A 9182-nucleotide genomic window follows, 5' to 3' on the forward strand; every position below is an offset into this window, starting at 1 on the left:
GAGAGAGGGAGAGAGGGAGAGAGAGAAAGAGGGAGAGAGGGAGAGAGAGAGAGGGAGAGAGGGAGAGGGAGAGAACAAAAACATTTGCTTAGCTCAGAGGAAGCCATCTATAAGAGTCCTACAGACACAGTAAAGACCCGGGTCATAGGCACAAATGTGCTACCTGCTGATGTTTCAGAGATGCGAAACTAAGGCATCCGTGTAATTTTTGAAAAATGAGAATCAGAACTGCATGCAGGGACAGATCTTATGGAGTTGCTCTCCTTAACCTGTCTTGGGTACAATGGGTAAACCGCTTGATCTGAAGTGTGCTGTAGACTCCAGAAAGACACAATGGCACTTTACTCAGCGATAAACCACCAGGAAGGAAGCAAGTCGTAGTTTGGAAAACTAGGACCAAATCTATGAGCATGGAATCCGCTGTGACTAAAGGCTATCGGGTGAGAAATCAACTGATTATCACACAGAACCCACTGGAACTAAAGCTAGAGCAGTTTCCTATCCTTGCTTTCCAGGTAGCCGTCTCTTGTAAAGTTTGAGAGAGAATCTGAACTTTAAATCCCACAGACAGGCCACTTTATCCAACAGCCTCTGCTGCTGCGTGCCTCTAATCTCCACTTTCCTTCTGTTGGTAACAGCAGATGGATCAAAGCCAGAGTACAGCTTGTTTAAGTCCCAAAATATTCTACACATCACTTCTATTTCAGACAGCAAGCCGTGTAAATTAAAACATGGACAAACTTGTCAACAGCCATCAGGATTCGAAATTCAAAAGCCAGTATAATCCCTCACCCCCCTTCCCCATGTTCAGAACACACAGCTCTACCTTCACCAGCTAGAGATGAGTTAAAAATCTAACAGCTATATACGTATTGCTTTAACCACATCCCAAACACTCTGCATGCATGCTCTTTAGGAAACATCAACATGTCCACTGTGTTGGAAAACCCAGTTGTATACAACGTTACAAGTCAGTACCAACTTAAGATCTCACACACGGATGTGTCCTCAAGAGAGGATTTCCTTAGAAGTGCTGCTGACATTTCTACTCCCTGAACCTTGGTGATTTGGTACTAATTGAAACCTGCACCCACTGCATCTGGATGCCACCTCTCAAGGCTTTTTACTTGACATGCAGTAGCTGGCACTGTTTTTAATCAGCCTAAACTGGCGGGGGCCATGGCCTCTGAAGGAAAAAAAGCTAAGCAAACAACTGTCTAGCAAGGTAAGATGGAGTGGATCCTTGTACTCACCTGAATCAACGTCCAGATGAACTTGAACACTAAGACTCCCACAGCACAGGTTCTCCTGTGTTTATATTACTAGGAAGGATTCCTTACCCCTTACTGTGTCTGCAATTGTGGAAACCAGTTACCTTGCTCATAAGCCGACTAGAGGAGCTCACTGCCAGCTTCTGCCTCCCTAACTCTTGCTCCTCACAGTGCTGAGGACCCAGCCAAGTCCGGATGAAGGGCAAACTGTTTCTCTACCCTCTTGGATCTTGGGACCCTAGGCAGGAGTTGGTTGGCTGGTCTCCTACTGGTCAGGATGCTATCATGGCACTTTCCCAAAATCTACGTACAAAAGAAAGTTACAGAAGGGTGTGAGAGAGGCAGGAGCCCGTGGACATTTTCTGTGAGTCAGATACTTGGTTCAAATTCAACTGTTTTCCTCAGGATCTGATCTCACCCGAGCACACGTGTGTGTGTGTGTGTGTGTGTGTGTGTGTGTGTGTGCGCGCGCGCGCGCGCGCGCGCGCGCGCACGCGCATGTTTCCTTTCCCCTAGGGGGGATATTTTCTATGTTCTGGTCTTTTGTAGTTTCAGTGTTTATTTTGAGCAGTTACTCTGATGCACCATCATGCATGAAATGGTTGATTTGCTAACTCCTGTGTGCCACATAATTCCATGGATAATCTGACACCCGAATTCAGCACGAACAGGGCATTTTATATAGAGAGATTGCCTTCCCAAGACCACAAGATCTAGAGCTTCCTAGGGGCAGCCATCCTAACAGGTACATGAACCCTCTGCTCCTTGCTCTGGCCTTGGTGCTGAAACCGGAACCTGCTCAGAATGGCATCTATGGACGAGAGAAACTTTGCCATATTGGAGGAGAGCCTGGCCGGGTCTAAGTGCCCTCTCGTGGATCACTCTTAGGGAGCTGGACCCAGCTGATACCCTAGGATACCCTTAGGGCACACGGTGGGCATATCTTTGCCTAGAGCCAAGAAAGTTTTGTCCAACTGTTTTTCCTGTCACTGGAGCTGCTATGCCTCCTCCCACCTGGGTCGCCATGGAGACTCAGCGCCTTCCTTCTCCAGGCAAAATGGGCGAAGCTTAGTTAGCTCAGCCCTGATTGTAGCGAGTCCACTTTCTCGGACATTGTCCTTCTTCATATCTTTCAGCAAAAGAAAGGTAAGCCAGGGCATTAGTGCTTGAGCGGAAGTGCGTAGCGCTCGGTACCTGAGAACTCCCCAGGACCCGGAGACTTTGGAGAAAGCAGTTGGGAACACACTGAAGCTATAATGAATTGCCAACTCCCAGACGCTGGAAGGTTCCCCCCTCTCAGTCCTCCCCTTTGGGGGGAGGTGGAGGTGAAGAAGGGATTGTTTGGAAAATTCTGTTATTCCCTTTCCACTAAGATCAGATTGTTTCTGTGACCTTTTCTATGTAGATCTGTCCCCCCTCCCTTATATTCTCTCCATATTGAACCTTGTATATATACCTGTGGATCCACCCAGGGCTTATTGGGCTTGGGGAATAAGAACACCGTTTCAGTTAAAAACTAACCCAAGCTTAAAGTCTTGATGCAAATGAACACATTCCCAGGAGGGAAGCTAAGTCAGCAGACTCACCTAGCCCCTAAATGCCATCAACACTTTGTGTCACCCTGGGTTCCCTGCTTCCAGTTAGTTTACTTGTGGGAACATCTTAGTCCTTGTCTTCCATCAGCACAGCACATCTCGGGTTTACTGATGAAGACTATGAGAAGTCCTCCCCGGTCTCATGGTCCATTGCGCCCTTCCGCTCACTTTTCCTCCTTCGCATCCTCTCCTCCTTATGCCCAAACAGAGCAAGGCTACCGCTTTCCACCAAGACAATGGGCTTTCCCTAACTCTCCCTGTCCACCCCGCCAGCCGCCCCTGCCTGCGGGATCATCTGTATGTTTGATCTTCACTAGAGGTGCTGGAGCAAGGTCCACAGTAACTGACCCACTCTCTCGCGCCCAGGGCAGGCAGACCCCTCCTCCCGCCACCCACCCAGGCGAGTTTTTAAGCTGCTAATGAAAACCCTATGAGACACATTTCCTTTTGGTTATGTAACCAAAGGCAGCTTTTCCTGCCTCTGGTGGACTTCAGCATCATGTCTCCGCTGAGTAGGGAATGCAAGCAGCCACAGTGGGGCTGGGGACCTGGGATCCAGGACCCGAAGGCTCAGGGATCCTAGGACACAGAACATCTGTCTGGGTTCCATGCCAGGCTCCTCGCCTTCAGCAACTCAAACGTACTGCTTACCTTGTGGTGGACAGGGTAGGTTCACTCCATCCTGATCGCCTCTCTTGGAACGGAGCAAGATTCAATAATTCACTCCACGGTGGATGGCGAGGGAAGAAAATACAAGAAGAGGAGGAAACAGACCAACTGGAAGCAGATGGTCTAATTTCACATCAGCCCCGGCAGGCTTTCGGGAGACTCCATTCTGCTGCTAGCGGTTGGGTCCAGCTCCTGCTCCAGCTCCAGCTCGCCGGTTCCCGCGGATCCCCACCCTCGGCCCGCCCAACCTCTCCAGCCAGGTGCTGCCGTCTGGTGACTGGCTCCCTCTGGCTGGAGGGCTGGGCGCTGGGGCCACCGCGGGGCAGAGGAGTGCGCGTGTGGGCAGGGACGGAGGAGGAAGTCCGGCTGCGAGGAAACTGAGGGACAGCCGTGAGAGGGAGAGGGAATAAATCCTCGTTTAGGAGCAAAGAGATAGACCTCGCAGGGAGACGTCATGAAAGCCGCAGATTCAATGCTACTCGGTTCCAGCCCCACGGGCTGAGTCGCGCTGTCAGCGCACGAAGCGACGCGTCTCTGGATAAAAGCGGGCGCAGCGCCGCGCGCTGGAGAACCAAGGCGACACAGTGATCAGCTTCGCGGAGAGGCGGAAGAGATGGAGCCGGACCCTAGCCGCCCACCCTTCGCCCAGCCTCTTGTTCTTTTTAACCTGCAGTGGTCTGGGGCGCTGAAACAGGGGAGCGCCACAGAGAAATAGGGGTTTCTGTTGTGTGGGGCGTGAGGAGTCTTTGGGTCTTAGATGCACAGGGACCCTCCATTCCCTCATGTCTCTTAAGTCCTAAACTTGAGGATCAGTTTATGCCTACTTGTTGTAGCTTCTCTTTTAGTTTTGACGAAAATCGAAGAGTGGGGTTTCTTCACTGCCATCCCTTGGCCTGAAATCCCTCTGCGGATCACATGTGGCCAGCACAGCCCAGAGGGGCCTTAGCCAGCAAGATGGGCTTGAGGGTGGGGATGAGGGATGGAGTGGGGGGCTGCAGCCCAAGACTTTGCTCGCACAGATCTGAGAGCAAGTCTGTGCTTTGTCTAAGCTATCCACCACTCCAGGGACCTAGTGCCAGCTGCTGCCCCCACCCCTACTTTGGTTAAGCTTTTTTGAGCAGGTGAGCTTTCCGAATATAATCTCAATTGCCTGTAAACACACACACCCCTCGGACAGCCACCTAGTTTGCATTTAACCTGCTTTTGCATGGTTCTTTCAGGGGGGCATCCCACAGTAATCCCCGTTACAACCTGACTTTCTTTTATAGTCATTTTGCAAGCAGTAGCTCATTTCCAAAGCCTTCTCGCATCTAGCTTCCACCCAAGTACAGACCTGTTTATGCGGTTTTTAACCCAAGGCGAAATAGCTTCGAAAGGCTCTGTAAAAGTAATTGACACCATTGGCTAATACTTCTACAGTGGCCCTATTAACCACAGGCTATTCTGTTTACTTCACAACTCAAGAAGGTGACCCTTTCTGATGAAGGGATTCATCAAGATCTGCTCTTAGCAGTGAATGATATTTTATTCTAAACGTGTGCTCTAAAAATAGGTGTGCATGCATGTTCATGCGTGTGTGTATGTGTGTATACCCACAGAGTATAGAAGAAAGCATCATATTACTCAAAGCTTGAGTTACAGGAAATTGTAAGCTGGGTAATGTGAGTGCTGGAGTAGAATCTGGGTCCTCTGTAGGAGCAACGCAGTAAGCACTAAGTCATCTCTTCAGCCCCTGTTTGTATCTTTGAATGCCTCTCAGAAGACTGTGTGCTTTCTGAGACAACTTTGCTACAGAAAGGTGTTAACCTCAGTTTGCATCAACAGCTGGGTCCTTCTTACCCACACATGCTACGAGTTTGTATTTGTTGATGATTTTCCCCGAGGGACTGTAATCTCGGTTGCTTGTGCCTCAGCTTTTGTGTGGCATTCAGAGGCATTACTATGCACAACATGTGATCTTATGCTACATAAGGTCTGCTGGGCTTAGCAATTGTGTCAGAAATGAAGACAAAGCAAGGCCCTGGCAGAACAATGCCCTAGGGGCCTAGGGGTGTTAGCCATGGAACATTAGATCAGTTCTCAGCACTGCTGTGTAAAGAGCACTTTATTTAATCCACAAAGCTGCTGTGGGCATGGCTAGTATATATTTCCATCAGAATTTCCAAAGTGTCTTTCTCACAGGGCACTTGATGAAATTAGACAGTGGAGATACGTTCTATCTCCACTAACCCCCCAGACTCCCCCCCCCAGCATGAAACTGCAGCTAGGGTTGTGTGTGGTCTACTGAGCTTCAAGACTAGTACACAACTGTGCTTTGAATGGGACGGGTCACATTTAATTGGCATGGGGTTCTGTGAGGCCATCTGAATTCATCCATTCCCTGGAGCTCGGACAGTGAGATCTACTTGAGTCTAATTGAAGAATCACCACCAGCGCTGGGAAGTCAGGGCAGCTGTACTCAAACTCCTGAAGCACACTGCACCTGCATGTCTGTAATGTCACATGCCTGTCCCACAGTGTCAGCTGCAGACCAGGCAAGGGACCAGGAAGATTTCCTCCTAGGGGTAGAGCTGTGCTCCGAAGCTGACATTGGCCCTGGCTTTTAGGATTAATTAATTATACGGATGAGTCTGATCCCTCCATATATCAATTCTTAATAGAGGCCTATTAGCCAGTAAAATCGATGGAATGAATGATCTCTGCGGGGCACCATTTGTTTGGGCCTATCCCTTTCCTTACCACTGACTGGGTCAATGTACAGCTCAGTCTGTCTTCCTGCTGCATATGCAGACCAGCCTTGCCCTGAACTGCATGCAGGGGGTTTCTGGCTGCTTGGTCAGGACTTGTTACTGACTTAAAACCTCGGGTTCCCATGGAAACACAGTTCTTCTGCTCCTGACAACTCCCCTACAGGTTAAATCAACGTCCAAACTTAACTCCTAATAGTCAGGGGTGATAGATGAGCTATCCATTTCAGTTTGTGGTGATTAAGGAGTTTTAACTTATCCCAGGCGCTGGTGTTAAGGGCTCAGTGGTTACAGCACTGAATACTCTTCCAGAAGACCTGGGTTTGAATCCTGGTACCCACACGCCAGTGTCGATAACTGGCTCCAGGGGACACGACACCCTCTTCTGGCTTTCTCAGGCAACAGGCATGCAAAGAGTGTGCAGACATATGTGCAGGCAAAATACCAAGCATGCACAGTAAAGATTTAAGAATATATTAGAAAGTTATTCTTTTCTACAGTTCTGCCTCCAGGGGCCTCGATGATTCTGTCAGGTATGTTAGGGGAAGTCATTGAGCTTCTTTCCCCAAGCCTGTCTGGGCACCGGAAGATGCATGCTTAAGACACATTCCCAGGTGTAAATCAGGAAGGGTCTTCTGCTAAGTCATGTGCGTCAGCTGCCCACACTGTTTTAGAGCTCACCTTTGGCACGTTCACTCCCAGTTATTCAGTCATGGCTTCTTATTCCTTCTGGAAAATTTGATTTTTCTACACCGCTTCCTCATGTCGGAACAATGCTCCCGGTCTTAGCTGATATTAAATTAGATTCATTTGTAAGTATTTTGACATCCTTTTTTTTTTTTTTTTAGCTTAGTCCCACAACTTTGTAAATGAGGATAATCCAGAGACTCCTTTGATCGTCGCCTCTTTCTCATAATGATGTGTTATTAGCTCACTCTTCAGCAGGTAGAGATCCTTTTTAATCACGCTGTTCCCCCAAGAATTCATTAAAGTACAATTAAAAAGTTATAATAGCTTCAAATACATTTCAAAAAGACCACCAGAGGATGAGGGTTAGACGAACAGTTGTGTAAAGGAAGCCTATTCGTCTCCCACACCTCTTTGGAGAAGTCGTTCCAATGAACACGGCATTTTCTCGAGGGCGAAAATAAGCAAATTGAATATGTGAGATGCTCTTTCCTCCGTTAATCATTGATGAGATGATCCAGTTCTTTGTGTTTCTTTTTTTCCTGACACCACTGACAACAAGGCTGAGTTGGAGAGAATGAAGGCAAAATCTCCTCTCTGAGTCATCACCATGCAGGAAACAGCCATCCACGGAGGACCTTGTTTGCTCTCAGAAGTGGTGTTTGCCTGGGACCCCCGAGCTTCCGAGTCTCTTCAGGAGTGTGCTCCCTACCTGCTTCGCCTCTTTCAGTAAAGTCAACAAGATTCAGACCCTTGGGCAGGCAGCCCCAGCTACCCAAAGGCATGCCAAGTGATGGCCCTGCATCGTGTATGAGACTCAGACATGAAATTAGCACACTGCGGGCTCTCTCTCATTCTCTCTCTCTCTCTCTCTCTCTCTCTCTCTCTCTCTCTCTCTCTCTCTCTCTCTGTCTCTGAAAAAGAAGGGATACTGGGCCTTTACCTTGGCTGACAACATATAGAATTCTCGAGCTAAAATAGCCTCTGGAGTTGCCCTGCATTGGACTGAAATGGTCTCCACCAGTTGGGTTACTAGATGTGGGTCAGTGAGGCAAAGACAGGCCTCTGGTCCAGGTGGTCCTTCTGCATCTGACAGAATACTGATTGAAATGGTCTTCTAGGATCTAGGTCAACAAGTCATGCTTTGGAGGGAGTTCTGGCATGTCATGTCTACCGCAAGTGTGTGTGTGTGTGTGTGTGTGTGTGTGTGTGTGTGTGTGTATTAGCATTACTGACTCCCAGTGTTACTGTGACTACTGTGTGTGCTATGCACATCTACATATGTGTGTGCAGGGAACTAGAGCAATCCACACACAGTAAGTGATGGAGTGGATATGTAGAAGTTTAGAAGTTAGAGTGAGCTGAACACTTAAGGCCAAGAATAGCTGCCCAGCATAGAAGTGATCTCATTTCTGTGTGATCTATGTGCACTGGACCTGAGAGAGTGAACATTTTGTCCTAGGTGTGAGACCCCACAAAGACAAAATTTCTAGGCTGAAGTAGTGAGTGATGACCTGCTTGTAGGTTCTTTCAGCTAGCTCCTTCCCCATTCCAGAGTGTGCTATATTCTACTTAATCTTAAGAACTACAAGTGAGAAAGGAGGGTTGTCTGGGACAGTTGGTGGTTACCCAGGAAGAGGTCCTGAAACCAGAGTCTGGTGTGCAGTATCCCAATAAATGCCATATGTCCACAACAAGCTATTCATGTGACCCAGAACTGATGCCTATGTGTTTTCAAGGAGCTCAAGAAGTGTATGGACTCAGTTCCAAGTCCTGTGAGATTTCAATCTAGTTTTACCCTTTATTCCTTGATAAAATTGGAAGAAACTTCTTGCTAACTCTGATTGGTTAGCAAGCTTGATTTCAAAATCAAATACCATGGTAGCAGGATGCTGTGCCCACAACAGGCAGCTCACAGCCACCTGGAATTCTAGTTCTAAGAGATCTGATGCATACACACACCCAGTGGCATCTCTTTTGTAGTTTTCCCCGAACTTTGGAGGTGGTAATAGAAGTCCCATTTTGGGTCAAATACTCCATGTCATTTGGGATAATGGTATCTTGTATCAGTATTTATTTATAATGAAATCACAACAAACATAATAGCTTTAAAAAAAAACCCATTTGTTTAGCACATAGTGGAAGAGTCAGAAGTCTAACAATTCACACCTGAGTTCTCTACTTAGGAGACCCACACTGAGCTCAGCATGCCA

At 48.0% G+C, this 9182-nt stretch overlaps 1 protein-coding gene across 1 annotated transcript in view; it reads right to left on the reverse strand.

The window, feature by feature from the left end:
- Kcnj6 (potassium voltage-gated channel subfamily J member 6) overlaps positions 1–4020 on the reverse strand; it is a 233405-nt gene extending 229385 nt beyond the window's left edge. Inside the window, exon 1 of the mRNA XM_021209484.2 lies at positions 3518–4020. The gene's annotated coding sequence lies outside the window, so the exon portion shown is untranslated. The remainder of the gene's footprint in view (positions 1–3517) is intronic.
- Between the last annotated feature and the right edge of the window lie 5162 nt (positions 4021–9182).

This window comes from Mus pahari, chromosome 12, assembly GCF_900095145.1.
Source record: "Mus pahari chromosome 12, PAHARI_EIJ_v1.1, whole genome shotgun sequence".
Lineage (NCBI taxonomy): Eukaryota > Metazoa > Chordata > Mammalia > Rodentia > Muridae > Mus > Mus pahari.